Below are 17730 nucleotides of genomic sequence, written 5' to 3' on the forward strand. Positions count from 1 at the left end.
TTACTGTTAGCATCATTTTGAGTTCATTAGCAATTCTTCCGACATCACTGTCGCAATATTTTGAGGTTCGTAGCAATTTTACTACATTACTGTCGCATTATTTTGAGGTTCGTAGCAACACTTACTACATGACTGTAAGCGTCACTTTGAGGTTATTCGAAAGTTTCACTCCATTACTGTTAGCATCATTTTTAGTTCATTAGCAATTCTTACTAGATCACTGTCGCATCATTTTGAGATCATTAGGAATTCGTCCGACATCACTGTTGCAATATTTTGAGGTTCGTAGCAACTCTTACTACATTATTGTTGCATTATTTTGAGGTTCGTAGCAACTCTTCCTACATTACTGTCAGCATCACTTTGAGTTTATTAGCAACTATCACTACATTACTATTAGCATCATTTTGAGTTGTTGAGCAATTCTCACGACATCACTGTCGCAATATTTTGAGGTTCGTAGCAACTTTTACTACATTACTGTCGCATTATTTTGAGGTTCGTAGCAACACTTACTACATGACTCTCAGCATCACTTTGAGGTTATTCGAAAATTTCACTCCATTACATTTAGCATCATCTTGAGTTCATTAGCAATTCTTCCGACATCACTGTCGCATCATTTTGAGATCTTAAGCAATACTTCCGACATCACTGTCGCATCATTTTGAGGTTCGTAGCAACTCTTACTATATGACTGTCAGCATCACTTTGAGGTTGTTCGAAACACTTACTACATTACTGTAAGCATCACTGACTTGATTAGCATCTACCACTACATTACTGTGAGCATCATTTTGAGTTCATGAGCAATTCTTACTACATCACTGTTCGCATCATTTTGAGGTTCGTAGCAACTCTTACTGAATGACTGTCAGGATCACTTTGAAGTTGTTCGAAACACTTACTACATTACTGTCAGCATCACTTTGAGTTTATTAGCAACTATCACCACATTACTGTTAGCATCATTATGAGGTTAGTAGCAACTCTTACCACATGACTGTCAGCATCACTTTGAGGTTGTTCCAAACACTTCCTACATTACCGTAAGCATCACTGAGTTAATTAGCAACTATCACTACATTACTGTTAGCATCATTTTGAGTTCATTAGCAATTCTTACTAAATCACTATCGCATCATTTTGGGATCATTAGCAATGCTTCCAACATCACTGTCGCATTATTTTGAGGTTCGTAGCAACTCTTACTATATGACTGTCAGCATCACTTTGAGGTTTTTCGAAACACTTACTACATTACTTTAAGCATCACTGACTTGATTAGCAACTACCACTACATTACTTTTAGCATCATTTTAAGTTCATTAGCATTTCTGCCGACATCACTGTCGCAATATTTTGAGGTTCGTAGCAACTTTTACTACATTACTGTCGCATTATTTTGAGGTTCGTAGCAACACTTACTACATGACTTTCAGCATCACTTTGAGGTTATTCGAAACACTTACTACATTACTGTAAGCATCACTGACTTGATTAGCAACTACCACTACATTACTTTTAGCATCATTTTAAGTTCATTAGCATTTCTGCCGACATCACTGTCGCAATATTTTGAGGTTCGTAGCAACTTTTACTACATTAATGTCACATTATATTGAGGTTCGTAGCAACTCTTACTACATGACTGTCAGCATCACTTTGAGGTTATTCGAAACACGTACTACATTACTGTAAGCATCACTGAGTTGATTAGCAACTATCACTACATGACTGTTAGCATCATTTTGAGTTCATTAGCAATTCTTCCGACATCACTGTCGCAATATTTTGAGGTTCGTAGCAATTTTACTACATTACTGTCGCATTATTTTGAGGTTCGTAGCAACACTTACTACATGACTGTAAGCGTCACTTTGAGGTTATTCGAAAGTTTCACTCCATTACTGTTAGCATCATTTTTAGTTCATTAGCAATTCTTACTAGATCACTGTCGCATCATTTTGAGATCATTAGGAATTCGTCCGACATCACTGTTGCAATATTTTGAGGTTCGTAGCAACTCTTACTACATTATTGTTGCATTATTTTGAGGTTCGTAGCAACTCTTCCTACATTACTGTCAGCATCACTTTGAGTTTATTAGCAACTATCACTACATTACTATTAGCATCATTTTGAGTTGTTGAGCAATTCTCACGACATCACTGTCGCAATATTTTGAGGTTCGTAGCAACTTTTACTACATTACTGTCGCATTATTTTGAGGTTCGTAGCAACACTTACTACATGACTCTCAGCATCACTTTGAGGTTATTCGAAAATTTCACTCCATTACATTTAGCATCATCTTGAGTTCATTAGCAATTCTTCCGACATCACTGTCGCATCATTTTGAGATCTTAAGCAATTCTTCCGACATCACTGTCGCATTATTTTGAGGTTCGTAGCAACTCTTACTATATGACTGTCAGCATCACTTTGAGGTTGTTCGAAACACTTACTACATTACTGTAAGCATCACTGACTTGATTAGCATCTACCACTACATTACTGTGAGCATCATTTTGAGTTCATGAGCAATTCTTACTACATCACTGTTCGCATCATTTTGAGGTTCGTAGCAACTCTTACTGAATGACTGTCAGGATCACTTTGAAGTTGTTCGAAACACTTACTACATTACTGTCAGCATCACTTTGAGTTTATTAGCAACTATCACCACATTACTGTTAGCATCATTATGAGGTTAGTAGCAACTCTTACCACATGACTGTCAGCATCACTTTGAGGTTGTTCCAAACACTTCCTACATTACCGTAAGCATCACTGAGTTAATTAGCAACTATCACTACATTACTGTTAGCATCATTTTGAGTTCATTAGCAATTCTTACTAAATCACTATCGCATCATTTTGGGATCATTAGCAATGCTTCCAACATCACTGTCGCATTATTTTGAGGTTCGTAGCAACTCTTACTATATGACTGTCAGCATCACTTTGAGGTTTTTCGAAACACTTACTACATTACTTTAAGCATCACTGACTTGATTAGCAACTACCACTACATTACTTTTAGCATCATTTTAAGTTCATTAGCATTTCTGCCGACATCACTGTCGCAATATTTTGAGGTTCGTAGCAACTTTTACTACATTACTGTCGCATTATTTTGAGGTTCGTAGCAACACTTACTACATGACTTTCAGCATCACTTTGAGGTTATTCGAAACTTTCACTCCATTACTGTTAGCATCTTTTTGAGTTCATTAGCATTTCTTATTACATCACTGTCGCATCATTTTGAGATCATTAGCAATTCTTCCAACATCACTGTCGCATTATTCTGAGGTCCGTATCAAATCTTAGTGCAAGACTGTCAGCATCACTTTGAGGTTATTCGAAACGTTCACTCCATTACTGTTAGCATCATTTTGAGGTCATGAGCAATTCTTACTAAATCACTGTCGCATCATTTTGAGATCTTTAGCAATTCTTCTGACATCACTGTCGCATTTTTTTGAGGTTCGTAGCAACTCTTACTACATGACTGTCACCATCACTTTGAGGTTATTCGAAACACTTACTACATTACTGTAAGCATCACTGACTTGATTAGCAACTACCACTACATTACTTTTAGCATCATTTTAAGTTCATTAGCATTTCTGCCGACATCACTGTCGCAATATTTTGAGGTTCGTAGCAACTTTTACTACATTAATGTCACATTATATTGAGGTTCGTAGCAACTCTTACTACATGACTGTCAGCATCACTTTGAGGTTATTCGAAACACGTACTACATTACTGTAAGCATCACTGAGTTGATTAGCAACTATCACTACATTACTGTTAGCATCATTTTGAGTTCATTAGCAATTCTTCCGACATCACTGTCGCAATATTTTGAGGTTCGTAGCAATTTTACTACATTACTGTCGCATTATTTTGAGGTTCGTAGCAACACTTACTACATGACTCTCAGCATCACTTTGAGGTTATTCGAAAATTTCACTCCATTACATTTAGCATCATCTTGAGTTCATTAGCAATTCTTCCGACATCACTGTCGCATCATTTTGAGATCTTAAGCAATACTTCCGACATCACTGTCGCATCATTTTGAGGTTCGTAGCAACTCTTACTATATGACTGTCAGCATCACTTTGAGGTTGTTCGAAACACTTACTACATTACTGTAAGCATCACTGACTTGATTAGCATCTACCACTACATTACTGTGAGCATCATTTTGAGTTCATGAGCAATTCTTACTACATCACTGTTCGCATCATTTTGAGGTTCGTAGCAACTCTTACTGAATGACTGTCAGGATCACTTTGAAGTTGTTCGAAACACTTACTACATTACTGTCAGCATCACTTTGAGTTTATTAGCAACTATCACCACATTACTGTTAGCATCATTATGAGGTTAGTAGCAACTCTTACCACATGACTGTCAGCATCACTTTGAGGTTGTTCCAAACACTTCCTACATTACCGTAAGCATCACTGAGTTAATTAGCAACTATCACTACATTACTGTTAGCATCATTTTGAGTTCATTAGCAATTCTTACTAAATCACTATCGCATCATTTTGGGATCATTAGCAATGCTTCCAACATCACTGTCGCATTATTTTGAGGTTCGTAGCAACTCTTACTATATGACTGTCAGCATCACTTTGAGGTTTTTCGAAACACTTACTACATTACTTTAAGCATCACTGACTTGATTAGCAACTACCACTACATTACTTTTAGCATCATTTTAAGTTCATTAGCATTTCTGCCGACATCACTGTCGCAATATTTTGAGGTTCGTAGCAACTTTTACTACATTACTGTCGCATTATTTTGAGGTTCGTAGCAACACTTACTACATGACTTTCAGCATCACTTTGAGGTTATTCGAAACACTTACTACATTACTGTAAGCATCACTGACTTGATTAGCAACTACCACTACATTACTTTTAGCATCATTTTAAGTTCATTAGCATTTCTGCCGACATCACTGTCGCAATATTTTGAGGTTCGTAGCAACTTTTACTACATTAATGTCACATTATATTGAGGTTCGTAGCAACTCTTACTACATGACTGTCAGCATCACTTTGAGGTTATTCGAAACACGTACTACATTACTGTAAGCATCACTGAGTTGATTAGCAACTATCACTACATGACTGTTAGCATCATTTTGAGTTCATTAGCAATTCTTCCGACATCACTGTCGCAATATTTTGAGGTTCGTAGCAATTTTACTACATTACTGTCGCATTATTTTGAGGTTCGTAGCAACACTTACTACATGACTGTAAGCGTCACTTTGAGGTTATTCGAAAGTTTCACTCCATTACTGTTAGCATCATTTTTAGTTCATTAGCAATTCTTACTAGATCACTGTCGCATCATTTTGAGATCATTAGGAATTCGTCCGACATCACTGTTGCAATATTTTGAGGTTCGTAGCAACTCTTACTACATTATTGTTGCATTATTTTGAGGTTCGTAGCAACTCTTCCTACATTACTGTCAGCATCACTTTGAGTTTATTAGCAACTATCACTACATTACTATTAGCATCATTTTGAGTTGTTGAGCAATTCTCACGACATCACTGTCGCAATATTTTGAGGTTCGTAGCAACTTTTACTACATTACTGTCGCATTATTTTGAGGTTCGTAGCAACACTTACTACATGACTCTCAGCATCACTTTGAGGTTATTCGAAAATTTCACTCCATTACATTTAGCATCATCTTGAGTTCATTAGCAATTCTTCCGACATCACTGTCGCATCATTTTGAGATCTTAAGCAATTCTTCCGACATCACTGTCGCATTATTTTGAGGTTCGTAGCAACTCTTACTATATGACTGTCAGCATCACTTTGAGGTTGTTCGAAACACTTACTACATTACTGTAAGCATCACTGACTTGATTAGCATCTACCACTACATTACTGTGAGCATCATTTTGAGTTCATGAGCAATTCTTACTACATCACTGTTCGCATCATTTTGAGGTTCGTAGCAACTCTTACTGAATGACTGTCAGGATCACTTTGAAGTTGTTCGAAACACTTACTACATTACTGTCAGCATCACTTTGAGTTTATTAGCAACTATCACCACATTACTGTTAGCATCATTATGAGGTTAGTAGCAACTCTTACCACATGACTGTCAGCATCACTTTGAGGTTGTTCCAAACACTTCCTACATTACCGTAAGCATCACTGAGTTAATTAGCAACTATCACTACATTACTGTTAGCATCATTTTGAGTTCATTAGCAATTCTTACTAAATCACTATCGCATCATTTTGGGATCATTAGCAATGCTTCCAACATCACTGTCGCATTATTTTGAGGTTCGTAGCAACTCTTACTATATGACTGTCAGCATCACTTTGAGGTTTTTCGAAACACTTACTACATTACTTTAAGCATCACTGACTTGATTAGCAACTACCACTACATTACTTTTAGCATCATTTTAAGTTCATTAGCATTTCTGCCGACATCACTGTCGCAATATTTTGAGGTTCGTAGCAACTTTTACTACATTACTGTCGCATTATTTTGAGGTTCGTAGCAACACTTACTACATGACTTTCAGCATCACTTTGAGGTTATTCGAAACTTTCACTCCATTACTGTTAGCATCTTTTTGAGTTCATTAGCATTTCTTATTACATCACTGTCGCATCATTTTGAGATCATTAGCAATTCTTCCAACATCACTGTCGCATTATTCTGAGGTCCGTATCAAATCTTAGTGCAAGACTGTCAGCATCACTTTGAGGTTATTCGAAACGTTCACTCCATTACTGTTAGCATCATTTTGAGGTCATGAGCAATTCTTACTAAATCACTGTCGCATCATTTTGAGATCTTTAGCAATTCTTCTGACATCACTGTCGCATTTTTTTGAGGTTCGTAGCAACTCTTACTACATGACTGTCACCATCACTTTGAGGTTATTCGAAACACTTACTACATTACTGTAAGCATCACTGACTTGATTAGCAACTACCACTACATTACTTTTAGCATCATTTTAAGTTCATTAGCATTTCTGCCGACATCACTGTCGCAATATTTTGAGGTTCGTAGCAACTTTTACTACATTAATGTCACATTATATTGAGGTTCGTAGCAACTCTTACTACATGACTGTCAGCATCACTTTGAGGTTATTCGAAACACGTACTACATTACTGTAAGCATCACTGAGTTGATTAGCAACTATCACTACATTACTGTTAGCATCATTTTGAGTTCATTAGCAATTCTTCCGACATCACTGTCGCAATATTTTGAGGTTCGTAGCAATTTTACTACATTACTGTCGCATTATTTTGAGGTTCGTAGCAACACTTACTACATGACTGTAAGCGTCACTTTGAGGTTATTCGAAAGTTTCACTCCATTACTGTTAGCATCATTTTTAGTTCATTAGCAATTCTTACTAGATCACTGTCGCATCATTTTGAGATCATTAGGAATTCGTCCGACATCACTGTTGCAATATTTTGAGGTTCGTAGCAACTCTTACTACATTATTGTTGCATTATTTTGAGGTTCGTAGCAACTCTTCCTACATTACTGTCAGCATCACTTTGAGTTTATTAGCAACTATCACTACATTACTATTAGCATCATTTTGAGTTGTTGAGCAATTCTCACGACATCACTGTCGCAATATTTTGAGGTTCGTAGCAACTTTTACTACATTACTGTCGCATTAGTTTGAGGTTCGTAGCAACACTTACTACATGACTCTCAGCATCACTTTGAGGTTATTGGAAAATTTCACTCCATTACATTTAGCATCATCTTGAGTTCATTAGCAATTCTTCCGACATCACTGTCGCATCATTTTGAGATCTTAAGCAATTCTTCCGACATCACTGTCGCATTATTTTGAGGTTCGTAGCAACTCTTACTATATGACTGTCAGCATCACTTTGAGGTTGTTCGAAACACTTACTACATTACTGTAAGCATCACTGACTTGATTAGCATCTACCACTACATTACTGTGAGCATCATTTTGAGTTCATGAGCAATTCTTACTACATCACTGTTCGCATCATTTTGAGGTTCGTAGCAACTCTTACTGAATGACTGTCAGGATCACTTTGAAGTTGTTCGAAACACTTACTACATTACTGTCAGCATCACTTTGAGTTTATTAGCAACTATCACCACATTACTGTTAGCATCATTATGAGGTTAGTAGCAACTCTTACCACATGACTGTCAGCATCACTTTGAGGTTGTTCCAAACACTTCCTACATTACCGTAAGCATCACTGAGTTAATTAGCAACTATCACTACATTACTGTTAGCATCATTTTGAGTTCATTAGCAATTCTTACTAAATCACTATCGCATCATTTTGGGATCATTAGCAATGCTTCCAACATCACTGTCGCATTATTTTGAGGTTACTCGCAACTCTTACTACATGACTGTCAGCATCACTTTGAGGTTATTCGAAACTTTCACTACATTACTGTTAGCATCATTTTGAGTTCATTAGCAATTCTTCCGACATCACTGTAGTATTATTTTGTGGTAAGTAGCAACTCTTACTACACGACTGTCAGAATCACCTTGAGGTTGTTCGAAACATTTACTACATTACTGTAAACATCACTGAGTTTATCGCAACTATCACTACATTACTGTTCGCATCATCTTGAGTTCATTAGCAATTTTTACAACATCATTGTAGCATTATTTTGAGGTTTTGAGGTACCTTTGTTTGTAACCGATCTGCTGACCAGCGAGACGCCACCACGCACGGCTGTCGGCTCCGTAAAGGAGGGAGAGGAAGCGGAAAGAACGGAGAAGGGTCGGACCAGGTCTATTTCTAGGTTACCACTCACTATCGTCTGCCACACTGCCCCTCACGGTGGGGAGTGTAGCGCTATCCTGCCACAGTACATTTGTTTCATTCTTTTGCTCTTTCACTTTAATTAAAATGGACTTGACTTGAGAATGTTTTGTTTCAAAATATAGATGAATTCCCAGATTTATAGGTAGCATGAGTTTGAAGTTGCACTTGCACCCGGTGGGAAAATGTCCTCTGCATTTGACTCTAACTATGTAGGAGCAGTGGTAGCAGTGTCAGCCTGGGGGCTTGGTCAAGATCAATGACAGGAGTAGCAGACAGGTAATATCCATAGCATGCATGTTGTTTGAGAGGAGTAAGGGTACACTGTTGGTCTCTCACCTGATGCGCTGTCATCAGCACAAATGATCTGTTCCTAAACATCAAAATCTACCATCCCCCCGATTGTTTTTTACAACTGGAGTACTGGTTAACACTTTAGAAAGCCTTCATTCAGAGCTGTGAAGAACCTTGAACCTGATATCCCAGACATCAAAGTGGGCCACTAACTGGCCAGATGAAGCTATGCTAGGCTGCTGTACTCTGAAGAGCTAAAGTAGCAGCTTCTGAGAGGGATGCTAACCTGGATGTGTTCATCTCCTACTTTAATATCAGCCCCCAACTTGGAGCTCTGACAGCCTCCAGCTTGTTGTTCCTGTTTCTGCTTCAGTCAACAGGGAACTCCAACCTGCAGTAGAATCTTCAACAACAATGGAATAGAAAAGTGAGGAAGAAAAACTAGAATAAACTTACAAAGCTGAGAAATGTTCATGAAGAAGAAAGGCACACGTTATGATTGAGGCCAGAAACTAAAACTCCACACCAAATGTACTTTGACTTGTAGGATAATGAACTTGAATGTGTTGAAACAGCAGATCAATGAATCCACTACCACACAACAAGATGATGACCCCCGACCACAAGATGGCGTCACAGATCCTGACGCTCTGAGCAGGAAACACTGGGCAAAACATTACAACAAAGCTCCTGTTGTTCCCTCCAGGAAAAACTGTGGTTCCGATGAGAAGAAGGGGTAGCAGGACGATGGGGTCGGCACCAGGAGGAACCCTGGTGTCTCCGATGCAGGGAAGATGGAGCAGTGAAGAGGCCACATTGTGGCGTCCTGAAGAGGACATTTGGTGGAGCCTGAGACAGCAAACATCACGCCCCCTTCATCAGAAGAACCACAGCACCAGAAGAAAGAATCCTGGCAGTGACGACAGGGAGGATCAGGGTGACCTCCTCACCTCCACCTTTGAACCTTCAAGTGAACTTTAAAAAGCTTTAGAGTGGAGAAGGATTTTAAAACCTTTCATTGTTTTTTCCTTTCATTCTCATTTGTGCGATTGTCTGATTTATTAGAAATAAACACTGTCTGCTGGGTTTACATTGACTTTGATTCTCTTTTTGCATGCAAGTTGAAAGTTATGCCAATAAAAACCACAAGTATTTGAAGACCAAAGGAAGAACCCCCAAAGTCAGGACCCTGAGATCAAAGTGAGCGCTCTGATCTCAGAGGTCTGGGATATTTCCCATCCCATGGCCCTTCAAATAAGAGCCCTGTGTCACTGTCTCAAAGTTTTCAACCGTATTTGTTTGTTAAATTAAAACCAGACGACCACTGTGGTCCTTTTTACACGGTAAGTAAAGCACAGATGCCCTGGTGGACCTGTTGGCACCCTGGACTTTGAATCCAGTGACCTGAGTCCAAGTCTCAGTTCCAGCAGGTTTCCTGCAGCCTTCAGCAGAGCTGCCATGTTTCTCTGTAGAGAACTAAGTGATGCTCTCAGCAGGTTGAGGGCACCACCAACAAGTGAGGGATGAACGTCTGACTTCCTTCTTGTCAAACAGGAAACTCCTAATACCTCATTTGAGTAAAGTACCTCATATTCCTGACATCCAAGTAGTAGTGAAGTGGAGGAAGAAGGGAGGAGATCTCCAACAGGATCCTTCTTTCCTCTGTCCTCCTTGATCTCATGGATCACCACAGTCAAGGGGAGACCCAAGCTCCTGGATGGATCTGGCACTCAGGAACTGCTGAGTTTTCCAGTGGACTTTGTTCCATCCATGGTTCAGGAACAGGACTCCTCCTGGTTAAGCTGGTATCTTTCCACCCAACTGTGGGTTCTTGGAGAATTTTTCATGTCGTGTCAAGAAATCAGGCTGGTGGGTTTTTCAATGAGAGAAATTCTGGTAACTTAATTAAGTGGCATGTTTGTTGAAGCAGTAATTAACTGATAAATTAAGGAAGGCCTGGCCAGTCTTTGCTCCCAGGTCATACGATGGAGTTAGAAAGTCCTGAATAAATCTGGAGTTCCATGATTTCCTTGTGGTTCATGTTCCTTTTGCCAATGTAGTCTGGAACAAGAGCAAGATGAACCTCCAAATATCAACAGGTTGATTGCAGGTGATGTCAAGTGGTATTTATAGGAAGCTCTTCATTGTGTTTGGTTCCAGGGTGGAAGGGTGAGAACTCTGGATCCAGTGATCCCAATTCAAGTCTCAGAAGGACCTTCCTGTCTGGAATGTGTCCCATGTAACAAACTGATCAAGAGATGTTATGTGGTTCAAATGTTCTGGTTCATTTCTTCCTGCCATGAACTCAGACTGTGTGTTTAATGTTAACAATAAATGCAACAACTAAGGAGCCAGTAGCTCCTGTGGAAAAAAATTCTACTTTGTCAGTGAATTAATTCAGTCTGCATCTAAGTTTCTGTCAGGATGGCCGAGCGGTCTAAGACGCTGCGTTCAGGTCGCAGTCTCTCCTGGAGGCGTGGCTTCAAGTCCCACTTCTGACAAAGGACATTTTCTCCACATTCCTATGCATCCACAATGGTAAATTCCAAACCCAGTTGAAGCTGCTCTCCACTGAGGGGAGTGAGTGGTTGAACTGGTAGCAGAAGAGGCAAAGGAGCTTCCCTGTGACGGTCCAACATCGCCTGGTTTCCTCCAACATGGAGCAGCCACCAAAGTCTAACTTCAATGTTGGATTAAAGTCTGCTGAAGAAATGTGTTTGGTTCAAAAACCCATTTGTGTTCATCCTTCAATTCACATTTTGTCCATTAACTTCATAATCAGAGACTCCATCTCATCACATGACTAAAGTCTGGGTTCTGGATTGGTGGTAAAATATCCTTCCATGCCCCTCACTAGTTTGCCCACAGAAAAGCATATTTTACTGGTTTCAGATCTCTTAGCTTGTTCTCTCTCTTAAAGCAGCTGTGGCAGCTTTCATTGTGTGATTGATTTTAAAATATAAATATGGAACAGAACCATTGGAATCAGATGTCAGGACATTTGAAGGAATGTCAATCTCCTGTTGAAATGTTGCAGTGTGCAGCTGAGGCTCTCTGGCAGTGGCACCAGGAGCCACAATGGCAGAACCTGGACCCTCCTGGAGGAGAACCACAGGTGAGGGCCTTCTTGGCTCCAGATTGATGGAAATCAAGTGTCTGAGGCTGTTAGCAGCCATGAAGTTGATCTGGTTGGCACTGGTATTTGTTCTTGCTGCAGCTCAGGAGTGATTCAGGAGAAGAGTTTCAGAACAGCCAAGGTTGGGGACTGGAATTCTAAAATTTCCCCTGGAACCAAACAACCTTGGAGGGTAAAAGCTCCAATCATAGCCACTCAGATGCAGCAGCAGAAGAAGCTGTCATCCACCCTGACAGTCAGAGCATCAAGTCAAGAAAACATCACCACCTTGAAGTTCCAAACCTCCACCTGTCAGATTCAGCTACTTCTGATTGTGGGACTTTAAACTTGAACACAATGGAATTTGGACAAGGAGTTTTCCTTCCAGTCCAAACATCATCGTCCAGCCTCCAACCAGAGGTCCATCAGTTATCATGGAGCCACAGGTGGAGTCTGGATTCTTTTCAGGAATGAGACGGCAATGACAGTCCTGCCAAGTGACATCACTGACATGACAGGATGACTTCAGTCACGTGACTGGATGACTTCAGTCACATGACTGGATGACTTCAGTCACGTGACTGGATGACTTCAGTCATGTGACTGGATGGCAGTGCAGATTCCAATGTAGAGGTTGGGGAAATAGTCTCTGAGAATCCAACTTGAAGCCACGCCCTCCTTGTTCTTCAAAAAACCAAACAGCGACCATCAGTCTCCCTCCAATCCTGTACTTGGTTCAATGTTGCTGTTCCATTTTGCAGCATTCATCCCCTCATTCTGGAGGCTTTAACATGAAAATGAAAATGCTGACAGACACAAATGCAAAACAGGGTATCTGACCAGAGGTGACATATCTTTTAATGCTTTTCTTGTTATATTTGTTATATATGTTCTGTATGGTTATATTTGTTATGGTTGTTATGGAGTTTATGGTTATTATCTCTGTTTCTTGTGTCTTTGTCTTTGTCGTCCTCCCCTTCGTCCGTCCTGGATTTTTGACCTTGGTTGCGGGAAGCCTGTGACCTCAACTCCTTTTTCTGTGTTGCTGAACGTAGAGCCTTGCTTCATTGTGCTAGCTAAAGTGTGATCCTCCCTGCTGATTCCTTATTTCATTGACTAATTACCCACCAAAAATTAATACCTAACTGCTTTATTTGGCTGAAGTTTAAAAGACCATCATTCTGGTAGCAACAGTCTTTCTGCCTTGTAAACACGCTAAGCTAACGATGGCTTCTCCCTCTTGTCCTCCTCTCTCCTGCTCAGGGTGCCACATGTTTTGTTCCTCCTCTGCCTCCTTTAGTGATACTGATAAGTGTGTTAAATGTAGTTTTCTTGTTGTGTTGGAGGTGAGGCTTAGCGATGTTGAATTGGACCTGCAGCGGCTCTGCACCAAAAGCTGCCAGAGCTAGCCAACGCTCACTAGCTGGTGCAGATCAACTTAGCTTAGCTCCTGGCTTAGGCCCAACTAGCGCTCCCCCAGCAGCTCCCAAGCATCTGGGAGAGCGCCAAGAAAAGTTGGGCCTAAGCTAGGATGTGCTTGCTCATGAAGAATTGTTGGGTGTATATTCATTTAAGGAGTGTTGAACTGGACCTGTTCTTCTTGTAAAGTGTTACTTTTGTTATTTGGTGCTTTACAGGGTGATGACTTGACTTCATTGCAGCTTTGACCTGAGCAGGTGTTCATCCTCATCTCAGTAACAGGGGACACTTTATCACACCAGTGGACAAACATCAGCATTCATCACCCAGCAGCTCCTCTGATCAACAGAACAAGTTAAAGTATTCTGGAGAATGAGGGCATCGATCCCTCTACCTCTCACATGCTAAGCTAGCGCTCTACCATTGGAGCTAATTCCCCTGTTAAGAAGCATAGCAGATAATGCAGGTTGACCTTCATGCATGGTTGAATGAGCGTCACCAGTTGAAGCTTCTCTGGTTGACCAATGTAATGGAGACCAAGGGTTCCATGACATAAATGATTAATTGAAGGTAGCATTTGTCTTGGTATTAACAGTTTATGTAAATTAGAGGCACACACACATGTTAATGGTCAGGTTTATTGAATCGGAAAACATGTGAAACATTTGCTATGCCATGTGTTCCAGGGAGGGACCTGGGAAGCACAGGGGGACCGGCCATCCTGCCTGTGGAAAATGAAGACCCCAGTGTCAGTCAGTGGGAATCACTGTGCAAGGCCTGGTATTTTGTGTTTGTCAAGTTTGTCTCATGTAAATGTGGCAGTTTCAGTCGTCACAGTCAGTCCTCACCTCTTCCTGGTGGTTTCCTTAAAGGGGGTGGAGCCAAAAGGGGAGAGTGGCCCAAGGAAGCTCCTTAAGAGCTGTTGGTGCAAACCTTTGCTCCAAGATGGGGGGGGGGGGGGGGTACAATCACAGGCAAGGTTCATTGAATGATGATGCATGTGGATGTATTATTGAGTTGGTGTAGTAGTCTGGAATCATGTATATATTTAGTCAGGTTAAGTTGTTGAGATGGTGCTGGTTTGATGTAAGTATTGATTGTAGAGCATGGTTGTGGTCTCACCTCCACTCTATGGGCCATCCATCGTCATCTTCTGCTTATTCCTTACTAGTAAGGGTCACGGGGGGGGGGGGCTGGAGCCTATCCCAGCATCTACGGGCGAGAGGCGGTGTACACCCTGGACAGGTCGCCAGTCCATCACAGGGCCAACATAAAGAGACGAACAACCATTCACACTCACACCTACGGTCAATTTAGAGTATCAATCAGCCTCGTCCCCTAATGTCCATGTCTTTGGACAGTGGGAGGAAGCTGGAGTACCTGGAGAGAACCAACGCAGGGAACAGGGAGAACATGCAAACTCCACACAGAAAGATCCCGCGCCCGAGCCGGGACCTTCTTGCTGTGAGGGCACAGTGCTGACCACTGCACCACCGTGCAGCCCCGCTATGGGCTGGTCTGTCTAATTTCCTGCAGCCAGGAGGGGATAAAAGGCAGTCAGGGGTTTTTAATGTAAGTTGATGGTGTCTCATGCAATCTCTTTCAATACTCCAGTGGTGGTTTAAGTGAAGAAAAACATGGGTTAGTCAGTAGGACTCTGTGTGTGTGTGTGTGTGTGTGTGTGTGTGTGTGTGTGTGTGTGTGTGTGTGTGTGTGTTTCCATGCAAACTTTCCCTTGTAACAACCGATTTGATTTGGAAACCATCTCATCTACATCTCCTCTCCAAAAACCCTCTTCTGCAACTTTGTACCCAAGTTGTCTCCTCATCAGGCACCACAGTATCCAGTAGGTTCAGTTCAAACAGTCATCAGTGATTAATGTTCATGTTCAATGATGAGGTTTTGATTTATTCTTCCAGAATCATCTGAACAAACCCTCCTCAACACTGTGAAGCCTTCATCTGACAGGAGGAGTTTCTTTTCCCAGTGATTCCACTGACAGTGAAAAGCTTCGTTCATCAGACTGGTCTGATAGGATCAACGACTGGTTGCTCTGGAATGGAAACAGCAACCTGTCAGGAAACATTAGTCAGATCAAAGCCAAGATTAAAGCAAGAGCCTCCAGATCAAAGTCAGAATTGATGATGATGTCATCAGGGCTTTGATAGTGTATTTATTTGTACCTAGAATTCTGTCTTTGATGTCAGGAGGACATGAAAGAAACCCAATTGAGGAAAGCAGAGGAGAACATTCAGCTTCATTAGAAACACTTGAACTGTTGAACAGTAGAATTTGTTTGAAACAGTTTACAACACTGAGTGACAGGACTGAAGAGGGGAGATTTTTGTATTTTCAGTTTAATTCTAACTTAAAACTGGGCATGAACATTTTTAGTCGTTCATATTCTAACATACAGAGGAAGTCATGACATTCCCTTTTTTTTAACCTGTCCTGTTCAGGAAATGGAAATGGAAATTTAGCTGCTATGTTGAATCAGACAAACCTTTTGAAGTCTACTTTTGCTTCAGTCAGAAAGTGGACTGTTGTTAACTCTCACAATGGTTGGTGATTGTGGAGGAAGACAAAATCCTTATGAACCTCTTTTTAACAGACACACATTTCTAAAGATGCAGGTTCATTTTATTTTTCTTCTTTTAGCAGAGGATGGTTTCAATCCATCGACCTCTGGGTTCTGGGCCCAGCACGCTTCCTCTGCGCCACTCTGCTCTACCATTGATTGAACAGTCCTTGTTTTAGGAGAGCATTATCTGTCTTTGTCTCTGCCCTGCTCTCCTGCTCTCTTTCCCCTCATTTAGTCCTTGACATGATCCATGCTCTACAGCTCTGCGGGTGGAATGAAGACCTGCGTCTGCTCTGCCCGTGCCGTCCTTCGTCTCAACCTAAATTGTTTGACCCACCTTTATAATGATCGGACTCGCTCCCGCTGAGCGTGCCAGGCGCTGCAGACAACACAACCAAACTGGCCCCGATCAGGATTTGACAGGCCGAACTCGCGCCGAAATCTTTACAAAAAATCCATTTTTGTCACCCACGTGAAGATGGGGGGGAACATGCCCTAAAAACACCATGAATAATATCCACCACCTTCTGAACGGGGCCTGGCCCGTCTCCTGCATCAGGGGCCGCCGCAGTCGCACATCAGCTGTTCAACAGCTTTTCGCCGCAACACTCAATGAGTCAAAGACATAGAAGCTCAAGCTGCTGTTGAGGAGGCTCTGATCCTAGAGTGGTTAGTACTCTGTGTTGTGGCCGCAGCAACCCCGGTTCGAATCCGGGTCACGGCAGCATGAGATAAATTTCTTTATGTGTATTGATGGGCACAAGCCAAGCAGAAATTTCCCACGATGCAATAGGGCAGTGTTCGGTAAGTGCTGAGCAGGCGTCAGTCTGACAACAATGTCATATTATTGTGTCATCACTTGAGGCTCAGGTATCAGTTTCTTCTCAATGCTAATGTCTGCTAGCTTAGTCTGCTACTTTGATGGCTCTGCCTGCTCAAAGGTCCAGACCCCTGGATGTGGTGGTTCCTACCTGAACGTAGATTCTGTCAGCTCATGTTGTTAAATCAACTCACCAGGAACACCAGTAGATTTCAATGGACTGACAATGAGTCTCATTGAATGGTAAACATGTCAAATATGAAGTCATCACCTGAGGAGGTCTGCTGCTGGAATGAAGCTCCAGATATTCACAAGATATTCTAGATCTTAAAATAAAGCATTTTTATATTTGATTTATTGTTCATTAGCCTGCTTCACATTGTTTGATTCTATGTGTTGTATATCAATAGAACTTTGATCCACAACCTCCACAAACACTCTTGTCCAACTTTTGTGCCCAAATTTTCTCCTCCTGAGGCACCAAATCAAGTCATGTCATTTTTATTTGTTTGAACCAAATCACAACAAAGTTCTCTCATGACTCTTTACTAGTAGAGCAGGTCCAGCACCAAACTGCTTCAATGAATCTACACCCAAAAATTCTCCACCAGCA

The sequence above is a fragment of the Aulostomus chinensis genome, chromosome 1 (assembly GCF_037954235.1).
Source record: "Aulostomus chinensis isolate RoL2024-O1b breed Wild chromosome 1, RoL_Achi_v1.0, whole genome shotgun sequence".
Taxonomy (NCBI): Eukaryota; Metazoa; Chordata; class Actinopteri; order Syngnathiformes; family Aulostomidae; genus Aulostomus; species Aulostomus chinensis.